The sequence below is a fragment of the Schistocerca gregaria genome, chromosome 3 (genome assembly GCF_023897955.1).
Source record: "Schistocerca gregaria isolate iqSchGreg1 chromosome 3, iqSchGreg1.2, whole genome shotgun sequence".
In the NCBI taxonomy this organism is placed as follows: domain Eukaryota; kingdom Metazoa; phylum Arthropoda; class Insecta; order Orthoptera; family Acrididae; genus Schistocerca; species Schistocerca gregaria.
The window spans coordinates 873,954,982-873,969,778 of NC_064922.1; the positions used below are offsets into that span (position 1 = coordinate 873,954,982).

At 44.9% G+C, this 14,797-nt stretch overlaps 1 long non-coding RNA gene across 1 annotated transcript; it reads right to left on the reverse strand.

The window, feature by feature from the left end:
• Positions 1-944: 944 nt before the first annotated feature.
• LOC126354946 (uncharacterized) lies at positions 945-11,046 on the reverse strand. The gene is made up of 2 exons (XR_007565418.1): positions 10,815-11,046; positions 945-1,283 (listed from the first exon to the last, which is right to left on the reverse strand). It is a non-coding gene; the product is annotated as an uncharacterized LOC126354946 (long non-coding RNA).
• Between the last annotated feature and the right edge of the window lie 3,751 nt (positions 11,047-14,797).

Here is a 14,797-nt window from a genome sequence, read left to right on the forward strand (position 1 = left end):
TAAGGAAATATTTTAACATCTGTAGCATGGTTAGTGCGTGCGTCGGAAACTTTACTAAGGTATAACGTGTTTCCGCTACTGGAATCATAGAATGTACAAACAGGCATAGTATGATGTATCATGCAGCGTAACTTGCGGTGACAGTGCGAGAGAGAGAGAGAGAGAGAGAGAGAGAGAGAGACAAAGATATTGTTTATTACTTTGTGGCGGTCAGCGCTCACATAAATGTTCTTAGGATATAGAGTTTTTGTTCTTGTTAAGAGTAATTTTACAAGAGTAGAGCCGTTCTTGTGACGTAAAAATCGACGCCATTGCGAGATTTTGATTCACATTGTAAAATATAGGTGTATATGGAAGGAAATCAGTAAATAGAACAATAAAATATTGTTCATTTCAAGAAGGTACGTGTTATTATACACCCAGCGTATACTTCTATTGTGATTTAATAATAAACACCAGCTTGAGAACAGTTCCGACGGGAGCGTTCAGTTCTAGTGAAATAGTTCGATGATTTCTTCGGAAAAGAAGTCACTTCATGGATTATTTAAACACACAATTGTACCTGGACATTTCTCAGAACCGAAAGCAATCCGATAGCTATGCAACAGAGCCCCGAAGAATATTTCTCCGTACTTTGGTTACCACTTTCAGCTCAACACGGTATCTGCAGCACTAGAGCAGATTTCTACAACAGCAGAAGCCTGTAATCGCTATCAGTTTCACACATCACCCAGTGTACGCTGTATGTATTTACCCACAACAGTGTACATACAGTTACTCACACACATAGGAAGACAATACAAGGTGGTGTGGGAAACATTTCAGTACAAAGGTCCTGTAGAGATAATTAGCCTAGTAGTAGTAAACAAATTAATTTTTTTTTCAACGGGGCCTTTATAATAGGTGTGTTAATCGGCAGTTATTTCATGTAATAAGAGACGCACTTTGGCCAGGAGTGTCTGTTTATTATGCGCTACAAGGCTAATTGACAAGTACAGAAAGCGAGAGCCGGGTCCGTGGAGGGTCCGTCGTGGGCGTCGGTGAGAAGGTGCCGGGTGGAGGGCGGCGCCGCCTCAGCCCAGCAGGTAGTACCCGTACGGGTAGTAGGAGTAGGCGTACGGGTAGTAGAACTGCTCGCTGGCGCGCAGCGACTCGCGGGGCGCCGCGGGGGCGGCGGGGGCGGCGGGGGCGGCGGGGGCGGCCGGCACGGGGCCAGGCAGCGGCAGCGGCAGCGGGACGCACAGGGCCACGGCCGCCAGGGCCGCCACCAGCACCAACAGCGTCTGCAACACCACAGCTCTGTCACAGCCCTGCTCCACCACCGGCGTCTGCCCCGTACTCATCGACATCCACTACAGGTAGCAACAAATCAACTTGAGCATATTACACGGCCTAATTCAAACGGCGCACACCCCTTCACCTCTGCTGCTGCATTTATATATCGAATACCAAGAGAAGAAAATAAATGAAATGGCGGTTACAATTTGGGATGAATGGATATCCACGATAATTGACTACCTTTTGCAGCTTAAGTACTTTATAGGATTTACAGAAATCATATATCGTTTATTTTTCAGTCAGGATTGTTCTTTTTTTTGTGTAACAGCATGACAAGTTTCGATATCCCTGTCTCACCTTCAGTCTGATTTAGTTGCATCAGCAATCCAGCGTGTCTGTATCGGAATTAAACATCAGAACAGTTCGGGTACTGAGGCGACAAGTTGCTGACATAACTATATAGAACTAAAGACAATCCAGAGAGATCTAAACTAGTCATACTGTTGTAAAAAGAACGTGCAACTGCGACTCAGATAAAACGATACACAAAAAATTTTAAATAGCGATACAGTCGTTGAATTCTCTCACGGAAAACATATAGGATATAGTGAGTTTTATAAGATGAGGTAGCAGTACACCCAAAGGGACGGTAATGATATGGACACTGTCCGCAAAAGTCTACCTGTTATCTCCATAACTCCGTAATGACATTACTATACTAGTCCAACCGAAAAAGAGTTATAGTACCAATGAACAGTCTGCTGCGACCAAATGGTGGATTGAGAACAATGCAAAGGAGTATTGAGGTGTTCCAAACACGAGAGTAGCAGAAAACTGATGAAAATTGGATGAAACAAAATGGAGAAAGTAAAGTAACTCTGCTACCTTGCAAGCAAAGACGGACGACGCAAGGGGAGAATAAGAAGCTGAATAGATTAGGAATAAAGACCAGTCCCTTCCAAAAGGAGTCTACTAGTATCTTACATAAGCCTTACCTGAGGAAGACATTTCTGTGAATGTACGTTTGGAACCCGACATGAATCATCTGCTGTGCAAAAATCGGAGACTAAGAGAATCGAAGCGCTTAAGGTGTCATTCTTGTGACGTAAAAATCGACGCCACTGAAGAACGCTGACAGTTAATTAGACAGATAAGAAATGAGGAGGTCCTCTACGGAAACGGCGAGGAAGTGACCATGTGGAAACCACTGAGTACAAAAGGGGGCAAAATGACAGTACATGTGAAAAGACATGAACGAATAACTCCCATGGGAGCATAAGGAGGTGTACAGGGCCAAAACTGTAGGGAGAAATATATCCAATAAACGATCCACGATGAGGTGTGCTCTCAGATGAAAAGGTTGGTACATAAGAGGTAGTCGTCACGAGCCGTATCAAACAAGCCAGAAGTCTGATGATGCGAAAGAAAAATTAGTCTCAAATGAGTTGTTCTGGTTGATGAGACGATACGTTGACACACGGAAGCAATTTCTTATCTAGGAAGTTCCTAGATATGAAAGAGGATACGCAAGAACCACACTGTGTTGTAGTTCAAAGAGAAGTAAGAAACGCAGAAGGCCTGATTAAGGTACAGGCGAAATGAGGAGGAGAAAGAGGAGTAGGGATAACAGGAAACTTGGGGATAAGAAAAGGAAAGGAATCCTACTCAGCAAGCCATATTTCTGTATCTTGTGGTAACTATTTCTTGTACTGTGTTTTGCTCTCTTTCCTGTCCCAGTCGCTAACAGTCCAAGGGCAGAATTAACGTCAGTAAGCCTCCGTTTGAGCGTACATTTCTCTGACTTTCACCTCAGTATTATTTTGCGGACTTCGGAGGAAGCAGAAAACAGTATAACAGAAGTAAGATTTGTTCTGAAAAGGAAGGTAGGTCCGAGACCGAGTTACTTTGAACTGCTCACTGATAAGATTGCTATAACAATAGTTCAAACATACATGCCGACATCGCAAATACATGAAGAGTCAGAGAAGCTAGCTGAATTTATTGAACGGGTAATTCGACAGAATAGACGAAAATCTAATAATCACGGGGGACTGGAAAACGGTAGTAGGGGAAGGAATTGAAAAATGTGTTAAGGGATAGTATGGGTTTGGTATCAGGAATGAGACAAGTTCAAATGGCTCTGAGCACTGTGGGACTTAACTTCTAAGGTCATCAGTCCCCTAGAACTTAGAACTACTTAAACCTAACTAACCTAAGGACGTCACACACATCCATGCCCGAGGCACGATTCGAACCCGCGACCGTAGCAGTCGCGCGGTTCCAGACTGCAGCGCCTAGAACCGCTCGGCCACTCCGGCCGGCGAATGAGACAGGAGAAAGATTGAGTTACACAATAAATTTCAGGTAGTAACAGCGAATACATTGTTCAAAAATCACAAGATGAGGAGGTATACTTGATACAGGACTGGAGATAGAGGAAGATTCCAGATGGATTATATCATGGTGAAACAGAGGTTCTGGAATCAGATTTTGGAACCGACGAACAGACGTAGACTCGAGTCGTAAATTAGTAATGATGAAGAGTAGGCTGAAGTTTAAGAGACTCGTCCCAAAGGATCAGTGTACAAAGAAGCTTAATACTAAAGTACTGGGAAATAATGAGATTCGTTTGAAGCACTCTGAGGCTATAGTTACAGCGATAATAAATATCACAGTAAGCAGGTCAGCTGAAGGGGAATGGAAGTATCTAAAAAGGGCAGTTGCAAAACGTGGACACTCTACACAGGTACAAGGAAGGTAACAGCGTGAAAACCTTGGGTAACGAAAGAAGTGTTTCAGTTAATCGAAAGGTTGATTGAAAGGGTGATACAGTACGTAAAGGGAGATGAAAATCTGGTAGTCATGGAGTACTGAAATGCAGTTGTAGAGGAAAGAGTAGAAGAAAATGTTACAGCAGAATATGGTCTGGGAAAAAGGAATAAGAGAGAAGAAAGACTATTTGAGTTCTGTAATAAATTTGAGGTAGTAATAGTAAATACTCTGTTCAAGAATCACAAGAGGAGGAGGTAGATTTGGAAAAGACCGGATAATATGGAAAGATTTTAGTTAGATTAAATATGGTCAGACAGAGATGCGCAAAGAAATGGTATACGGAAGGGGTAACGAGATACGCTGAAGTTCTCTAAGGTTATAAATATAGCAATAAGGAATAGCTCAGTAGGCAGTACAGTTGAAGAGGAATGAACATCTCTAAAAAAGGTCAATCACAGAAGTTGGAAAGAAAAACATAGGTACAAAGAAGTAACTGCGAAGAAATCATGTGTAACAGAAGCGGTACTTCAGCTGATCGATGAAAGAAGGCAGTACAAACTGTTCGGGGAAATTTAGAAATACTGTAATGTAAGTCACTTAGCAAGAACAGGAAGCCAAGAAGAAACGGCAGCGGGAAAGACGTGAAGAAGTCGAAACAGAAATGGTCGTCGGAGGGAGTGACTCACCATACAGAAAGTCAAAACAGTCTTCAATGAAACCTAAAGCAGATGCGTCAACATTACGAGTGCAACAGGAACTCCACTTTTATTTGCAGAGGAGAGCGGATAGGTGGAGAGAGAACACTGAATGCTTCTGCGCGGTCGAGGACTTTGATGATTTGAGTAAGGAGAAACTGGAGTGCGTATGGAAGAAGCTCATCGTAACGTTTGAGATGCGGTGCTATAGAAAGGTAATGAAAGTTAGGTAGGTGAAGGATGCATAAGTGTGCAGCTGCGACAATGTCGCAAGATTACAGATTTGCAAAGGCAACATTGTAATTGACGGCTTTATGTTTAAGATGACTAGCAAATATGCAAGAGTTCAATACGTCTGTGGTAGGGCGGAAATTTGGTGAGCACGGCAGAGGATTCTCGTTGGCGAGGATAAACGGATGAGGCAATGAAGTAAGTTGTGATGTATGACGTTCAAGGACATATAAGCATTAAATTTTTTGAGAAAGCAAATACAGGTGAAATGGACTGTACTGACAGTGAAGTGGATACAGATTTCAGAGGTGTGGAGGGCGGGCGAAGTCTGCATGTTCGGCTTCGAGGTTTGGTCGATTGTTGGCATTGTTGAGGTTGATTTGTGCTTGAGATGCATTCGCACTGGCTTTTTGTCGTGTTTTAGGCTCCAACTGCAACAGTGTACTATTTATACGCATTCTCAAGAAGTGAAATCTTACTCGCCATTATTACAGCCAAATTGTTAATGCTAGTAATTTTATTGGTGTAAGGTCGGCTGGTTCTAAGACTACGTAGTAGTTTCTTGGTACACGTCCAAAAGTAACAACAATGTCCGTTTTAATGTAATCGGATATTCCTCGACTGCAAACGCCAGATATGCTGGGCTTTCTGCGTTCTCTGCCTGCACCATGCATTCCTTTTCCTTCTTCTTCTACAGAACTCAAGACGAAACGATGCGTGGTTAGTGCGACTGATTTTGGCTAGTAGACATTAACAGCGTCAAGACTGTTCCGAGTCATCTGACCACATAGAATACACCACTTCATTGTTCTGTGATAAAAAGGACTTCTTACTCAATTTCTAACTTACAGTGACAATACACCATGAATTGACTATATCATTAAAGTCCAGTCCACCCCCATACGCAATTTCGTGCAAGATCAAATACGTTTTAACTAAAGAAAAATGTAGCATTAACATATGTGTTGAGCTTCAGCGTGGGTGAATTGCGCAAAGCGTTCTTGGTGAGATATGAAGGGAACGGGTGTGACATTGGCTTTCTTCAACTTGGCAATGGAGTATTGAAGAGTGTGCTTATACAGTGAAGTGCTGTGTTTGTGTTGAGCCTATGGATGAGTATAAAACTGTAGTGGTTTGCGGAGTATATAGTAGATGAAGTCACAAAGTCAATTGATGGTGGTGTCTTTTATTAAGGACAACTGAAAACATTCGGTGATTGAGCGGCAGTTATATACGTAAGGTCAAAAATAGCCTTGCAGTTGCTAAATTAATTAGTTTACTATACAGAGCATCCAACGCCTGTGGAACAGGGAGTGGGTATTGACAGTTTTGAATTATGGCAGTGAGATACGGACTTTTACGCAAAACCGATCAAAAACCGAGGATTTCTCTCCGAGAATGCGTGATGAGAATTACTGGGAAATACTGTTACCTAACGGACAAAATACAAACGTATGGAATGTCAAACAAGCCTTATGATGGGGTTAAAAATATCCTAGAATTAGAACACAGCATCTCATTCTTAACGAAGAGCAGTCTTGAAACGTCAAAGTAACTTCGCCCGTGTCCCAGTAGAGTGCAGTAGAAACATTAATGTTCGCAATATACAGTATATCAATTACGAAGTAGATGACGCCGACAGCTGCATGATGTTTTCTGCGAATGATGTTGCGGTATACAGAGAATCGCGACGCTAGGAAACTGTAGCGAAACACAGATGGACTTCCAGGGGTAGATCTTTGGTGCAGCAATTGGAAGTTGACCCTCATCAATCCGGCCGTGGTGGCCGAGCGGTTCTAGGCGCTACAGTCTGGAACCACGAGACCGCTATGGTCGCAGGTTCGAATCCTGCCTCGGGTATTGATGTGTGTGATGTCCTTAGGTTAGTTAGGTTTAAGTAGTTCTACGTTCTAGGGGACTGATGACCTTAGAAGTTAAGTCCCATAGTGCTCAGAGCCATTTGAACCATTTTGAGCCCTCATCATAAACGTAACGCATCGCACACAAACAGGCGGGAAGACACGCAATTGTATGATCACACACTTGCACTCACATCAATTAGATACCTGAGAGTAAGAGTACAGATCGCAGTTTAGGCAGACGCCAGTCTGAGACTCATTGGAAGAATCCTCAGGATGTATAGTCGACACACAAACTGAACGCTAAGTCTGTCCGAAATGGTTCAAAGGACTCTAAGCTCTATGGGACTTAATGTCGCAAGTCACCAGTCCCCTAGACTTAGAACTACTTAAACCTAACTAACCTAAGGACATCACACACATCCATGCCCGTAAGTCTGTCATTGCAAGATTACTCTATTAAGGAGAAATCTGACTTAGAGGGAATTTAAGTAATAATGAGAAGCGTTACAACATATTCACGCAATACACCCTGGATCACGTTGTAACCAATATACCAGTTTAATGGTGCTACTATACGCTCTTAATTATCGACTTGGAACGGAATCCTGATTGCATTAAAAATGGGAGAAAAAGAAGAAAAGAGCTCCTGATATTCACAGTTACAAATAAAAAGCAAAGAAAGAGGTTCAAATGGCCAAACTGGAAATTTCGTATTAGAAATCCCTTCACTGTCAAAACTCTTGTTCAGGAATTTCTGCAAATTGCAAACTTACAGTGATGTGCCAGACATTGAAACTGGTTATAGCGTGCCTGGAGGAAGATGAACATATCTTAACCAGCATAAGCATAGAACCAGATGAACAAATGAGCCAGATTCAAATGAAGAAACGATTGGAATAGTTTACTGCCATTCAGACCAGAATGTTTTAAAAACGTCTTAAAGGAATAATAACAATAATATCAGGTCTACTACTTTGCTTTCGCCGATTGCAATAGATGGCAATAGCGACAAGTGGTAACGCAGGTGGTAGGTCGGAAGTGGCGTACAATAAACATAGGCATTTGTGAATGTAACGCCATCATAATATTAGCTAATTTGTGATTGCATTATCAAGTTATTTTCTATAGAGTAAATCATTTTAAGAGCTCAGTTCTCTTCATTCGCGGGAAGTTTTAATTTACTGCATTAACATTGATAAATTTGCGGCTGACGCTGATATAATGCTGGGTAGTACCTGTGGTGAGCCACTTATTAGTAAAATAACGTACAGAGAATGGTATCAGCGCTTCAAACAACTTGATTTTGATGTCGAAGACTAGCATGGTGGTGGAAGAGGTAAGATTTTCGAAGCTACTGAAACCGACGGAAACAAATACAGGAGATAGTTAGCCAAATCTGTAGATGCCTTTGAACCGAGCACTGAAAGCTACTAACAGCAACATACATGAAAAGGAGATTTTTCAGCATGACATTAATCGCCCTATGTAGCAAAAACCTGTCAAAACATACTTGGAAACAATGAAATGGGAAGTTCTATCCCACCCACCGTATTCTCCAGACATTAATCACTCTAACTACCAGCATTTTCGACCAGTGGCGTCCGACCGGGTTGACCAGCTCTTCCGGTCATAAGAACAAGTGCAAATTTGGATCGATCCGTGGATCTCCACGAAAGTTCCCTAATTTTCCGCCGCAGAATTCATATGCCGCCCGAACGATGGGAGAAAGTAATGGCCTTTGAATCGTAAGGGTTTGGTAAGTTTTTCACAATAAAGCCTTGAAATTCGAGAAAAAGCAGCGCAAGCAAAGTCGTAGACTTAATAATATTTGTAAAAAATGCATCAGTCTGAGCTGTTACCAAGGAAGACAGAAGGAATCGGGAATATCCGAACAAGAACAGCGCCTTTCATCGTAAGTACGGTCGTTTAGTGTACCACGGTGTTGGCTGCTTTTAAATTCCGAAAGCGTGCGTTCCTGGAAGCGTCAGCAAACATAATGCTTCCTCCTAGATACATCTCTCGAAAAGACGATGAAGATAAAATTAGAGAGGTTTGACCACATACGATAGCTTACCAATAATCGTTCTTACCCCGCACCATTCACGATTGGATAAGGAAAGGAGGGACATGACAGTAGAAGACAAAGTACCCCGCTACACACCATAAATTGGCTTATGGAATATACATGTCGATGCAGACATATTATGACAAAACATACAGAGACGCATACAGACAGCAAACCAGTAGAAATACATACAGGGTGTTTCAAAAATGACCGGTATATTTGAAACGGCAATAAAAACTAAACGAGCAGCGATAGAAATACACCGTTAGTTCCAATATGCTTGGGACAACAGTACATTTTCAGGCAGACAAACTTTCGAAATTACAGTAGTTACAATTTTCAACAACAGATGGCGCTGCAAGTGATGTGAAATATATAGAAGACAACACAGTCTGTGGGTGCGCCATTCTGTACGTCGTCTTTCTGCTGTAAGCGTGTCCTGTTCACAACGTGCAAGTGTGCTGTGGACAACATGGTTTATTCCTTAGAACAGAGGATTTTTCTGGTGTTGGAATTCCACCGCCTAGAACACAGTGTTGTTGCAACAAGACAAAGTTTTCAACGGAGGTTTAATGTAAAGCGATACAATAAAGGATCTGGGAACGTGACGGATGAACGTGCTCGAAAGGTAGGGCGACCGCATATGGCAACCACAGAGGGCAACGCACAGCTAGTGCAGCAGGTGATCCAACAGCGGTCTCGGGTTTCCGTTCGCCGTGTTGCAGCTGTGGTCCAAATGACGCCAACGTCCACGTATCGTCTCAGGCGCCAGAGTTTACACCTCTATCCATACAAAATTCAAACGCGGCAACCCCTCAGCGCCGCTACCATTGCTGCACGAGAAACATTCGCTAAAGATATAGCGCACAGGATTGCTGACAGCGATATGCATGTGGGCAGCATTTGGTTTACTGACGAAGCTTATTTTTACCTGGACGGCTTCGTCAATAAACAGAACTGGCGCATATGGGGAACCGAAAAGCCCCATGTTGCAGTCCCATCGTCCCCACATCCTCAAAAAGTACTGGTCTGGGCAGCCATTTCTTCCAAAGGAATCATTGGCCCATTTTTCAGATCCGAAACGATTACTGCATCACGCTATCTGGACATTCTTCGTGAATTTGTGGCGGTACAAACTGCCTTAGACGACACTTCGAACACCTCAGGGTTTATGCAAGATGGTGCCCGGCCACATCGCACGGCCGACGTCTTTAATTTCCTGAATGAATATTTCTATGATCGTGTGATTGCTTTGAGCTATCGGAAACATACAGGAGGCGGCGTGGATTGGCCTCCCTATTCGCCAGACATGAACCCCTGTGACTTCTTTCTGTGGGGACACTTGAAAGACCAGGTGTACCGCCAGAATCCATAAACAATTGAACAGCTGAAGCAGTACATCTCATCTGCATGTGAAGCCATTCCGCCAGACACGTTTGTCAAAGGTTTCGGGTAATTTCATTCAGAGACTACGGCATATTATTGCTACGCATGGTGGATATGTGGAAAATATCGTACTATAGAGTTTCCCAGACGGCAGCGCCATCTGTTGTCCCAAGCATATTGCAACAAACGTTGTATTTCTATCGCTGCTCGTTTAGTTTGTATTGCCGTTTCAAATATACCGGTCATTTTTGAAACACCCTGTATGAGCCTTTAAAAGGAAAACAAGGAAAGCAATTTACCAAGAGGACATGACGGTGACAAAAAGAAAAGATAGGCACCTGAAAAGAGAAGAAAAATAAAGTGTGGTTGAGATGAAGCAAGTCCAAGAGTTGGCTGGTTGGTGACCAGTCGCAAATTTTGAGACGGTCAAACAGCGTACAGCTGTTGATGCACGTACTGTGAGAGTCAGCATTTCCAGTTACTGGAGACCGGCGGAGAGCGATCAGTGCAGAGAGCAGTACTCACCAGAGTCCTCATCTCGAGACTGGGAGAGCCGCTCGTGCAGACGGGTGGGACTGTACCTGGGATGGGCGCCGTCCTCTCTTATATAGTCGCATCTGCCGGGGCAGCACGCGGGCCGACTGCCGATGGCGATGGCGATGGCGGGCGGCGACGAGACTCCTGCGGGGAATTTCGCGAGCGCCAAGGCCGCGCGCCTTCACGCCCCGCGAGCCCTGCTGGACGCACGCCGCTGCACGCCGCGCTCCGGTCGTGAACTGCCCGCTGCGCCGGCTTTGCGGCCCAACCTGCAAGTCCCCGCACAACTTTTAGGCAGGTTAGAACTGCGTGCTGGACCGAGACTCGAAGCCCGGCCCTTGCCTGGCGCGCACGCTCACCGTACAAAACTTAACACACCCTATTAATACAGAGCACTGGTCACGCTGGAGCACTGTAAATGGTGTAGACTGGTCCGAGATAAGCATCTGAAGCGTCATCGCTCACGGAAGTCATCACAGCGAAGTAATACAAAGGGGGCCCAAAAGTCCGTAAACATCTAAAAATATACTGCACTACTGGCCTTTAAAATTGCTCCACCACGAAGATGACGCGCTACCGACACGATATTTAACCGACAGGAAGAAGGTGCTGTGATATGCAAATGATCCACTTTTCAGAGAATTCACACAAGGTTGGCGCCGGTGGCGACACCTACAACGTGCTGACATGAGGAAAGTTTCCAACCGATTTCTCATACACAAACAGCAGTTGACTGGCGTTGCCTGGTGAAACGTTGTTGTGATGGCTCATATAAGGAGGGGAAATGCGTACCATCATGTTTCCGACTTTGTTAAAGGTCAGATTGTAGCCTATCGCGATTGCGGTATATCGTATCGCGACATTGCTGCTCGCGTTGGTCGAGATCCAATTACTGTTAGCAGAATATGGAGGGTAATACGGAACGCCGTGCTGGATCCCAACGGCCTCGTATCACTAGCAATCGAGATGACAGGCATCTTACGCGCATGGCTGTAACGGATCGTGCAGCCACGTCTCGATCCGTGAGTCAACAGATGGGGTCGTTTGCAAGACAACAACTATGTGCACGAACAGTTCGACCACGTTTGCTGCAGCATGGACTATCAGCTCGGAAGCCATGGCTGCGGTTACCATTGACGGTGCATCACAGACAGGAGCGCCTGCGATCAACGACGAACATGGATGCACGAATGGTAAAACGTCATTTTTTCGGATGAATCCAGGTTCAGTTTACAGCATCATGATGGTCGCATCCATGTTTGGCGTCATCGAGGTGAACGCACATTGGAAGCATGTATTCGTCATCGCCATACTGGCGTATCACCCGGCGTGATGGTATAGGGTGCCATTGGTTACACGTCTCGGTCACCTCTCGTTCGCGCTGACGGCACTTTGAACAGTGGACGTTACATTTCAGATGTGTTACGACCCGTGGCTCTACCATTCATTCGATCCCTAGGAAACCCTACATTTCAGCAGAATAATGCACGACCGCATGTTGCAGGTCGTGTACGGGCCTTTGTGGATATAGAAAATATTCGATTGCTACCCTGGCCAGCACATTCTCCACATCTCTCACCAATTTAAAACGTCTGGCCAATGGTGGCCTTGCAATTGGCCCATCACATTACGCCAGTCACTACTCTTGATGAACTGTGGTATCGTGTTGAAGCTGCATGGCCAGCTGTACCTGTACACGCCATCCAAGCTCTGTTTGACTCAATGCCCAGGCGTATCGTTCGCTATTACGGCCGGCCAGAGAAGGTTGTTCTGGGTACTGATTTTTCAGGATCTATGCACCCAAATTACGTGAAAATGTAATCACACGTCAGTTCTAGTATAATATATTTGTCCAATGAATACCCGGTTATCATCTGCATTTCTTCTTAGTGACGCAAGTTTAATGGCCGGTAGTGTAATTCAAGAAAGAATGTAGGCAGAGAGGTAAATTTGACACACTTCTCTGAAATGACACGGGGTTTTATTGAAACCAAAAACGAATGCGAAAACTCAGCAACAGATGTCGCTGGACAACAATACGTCAGTGAAGCCGCATGCCAATTTGTATAAAATGAGCTGCACTGAGGGGGCGAGTCAGTTCGTGCCTAGTGTGGCTGATGAACACTGCTGGAATGTTCGTCTTTTGTGCAGGATGCCACTCCATTCCATACTGCTCCATGTGCGAAAGATCTCTTGGTCACATCGTTTGGTGAGGACCGCGTGCTGAGCCACCACTTCCGTCATGCCTGCCCTCTCAGATTCCCGGACCTCAATTATTGACTGTGGTGTTACCTGAAGCCTCCAGTCTCCGGTGGTCACTCGACCCTATTAGGGATGGTAAAGGAGAACTTCCGACAGCAGTTTCTAACAGCACCTACCAACACGCTGTACAGTGCTCTTCTCAGTATTTTTTTCGACAACAGGTGTTGTTGATGGATGGCGGCCAACATGCTGAGCCTTTGTTATGAAGAACATCATCTTTGCTAAAACTCAACTGCTATGCTAAATATTTCATTAGTATCGAATGAAGCGCCATCAACTGTTCACTTTGTGCGGGTTTTTTTTTTTTTTTTTTTTTTTTTTTTTGGTTTCAATAAGATCCCATGTCATTTCACGGGTGTATGCTAATTTTTATCGCTCTGCCTACATTATTCCATGAAGTGTTGAATATTCGAATGTCATGAATAAAAACACATAACGTGTGATACAGCAACCACTGGTAACAATGTGAAGGAACATACAGTCTTCGTTACAAAACTGGATATTTTATTTTGGTTATCTTTCAACGACGCGTTTAGCCTCACACAAGGCGTCTTGAGATTGGTCTACGACATAAAACATGAAATCTATCATATAAATAGAATGACCCCACCTTTGCCAAATTTGACTAGCAAGAAAAACATTAAGCAACTTACTGGCAAAATATGGTCTTAAGCACACAGGATGCCGAACATACAAATGTCCCAGAAGAAAGCCGCCGTGGTCAGAATTTGAAAAAACACTGAGTCGTGTTCCATCAGTTAAGAGGGAAAGGTAACTGAATATGGCCGATAAAATATCCACAAGCCAGTAAACAGCTTAATGCAGTAAAGGCCGTATACATAGTAAAACAAAATTTACAAAATTTGAAATACACTCCTGGAAATGGAAAAAAGAACACATTGACACCGGTGTGTCAGACCCACCATACTTGCTCCGGACACTGCGAGGGGGCTGTACAAGCAATGATCACACCCATGGCACAGCGGACACACCAGGAACTGCGGTGTTGGCCGTCGAATGGCGCTAGCTGCGCAGCATTTGTGCACCGCCGCCGTCAGTGTCAGCCAGTTTGCCGTGGCATACGGAGCTCCATCGCAGACTTTTAACACTGGTATCATGCCGCGACAGCGTGGACGTGAACCGTATGTGCAGTTGACGGACTTTGAGCGAGGGCGTATAGTGGGCATGCGGGAGGCCGGGTGGACGTACCGCCGAATTGCTCAACACGTGGGGCGTGAGGTCTCCACAGTACATCGATGTTGTCGCCAGTGGTCGGCGGAAGGTGCACGTTCCCGTCGACCTAGGACCGGACCGCAGCAACGCATGGATGCACGCCAAGACCGTAGGATCCTACGCAGTGCCGTAGGGGACCGCACCGCCACTTCCCAGCAAATTAGGGACACTGTTGCTCCTGGAGTATCGGCGAGGACCATTCGCAACCGTCTCCATGAAGCTGGGCTACGGTCCCGCACACCGTTAGGCCGTCTTCCGCTCACGGCCCAACATCGTGCAGCCCGCCTCCAGTGGTGTCGCGACAGGCGTGAATGGAGGGACGAATGGAGACGTGTCGTCTTCAGCGATAAGAGTCGCTTCTGCCTTGGTGCCAATGATGGTCGTATGCGTGTTTGGAGCCGTGCAGGTGAGCGCCACAATCAGGACTGCATACGACCGAGGCACACAGGGCCAACACCCGGCATCATGGTGTGGGG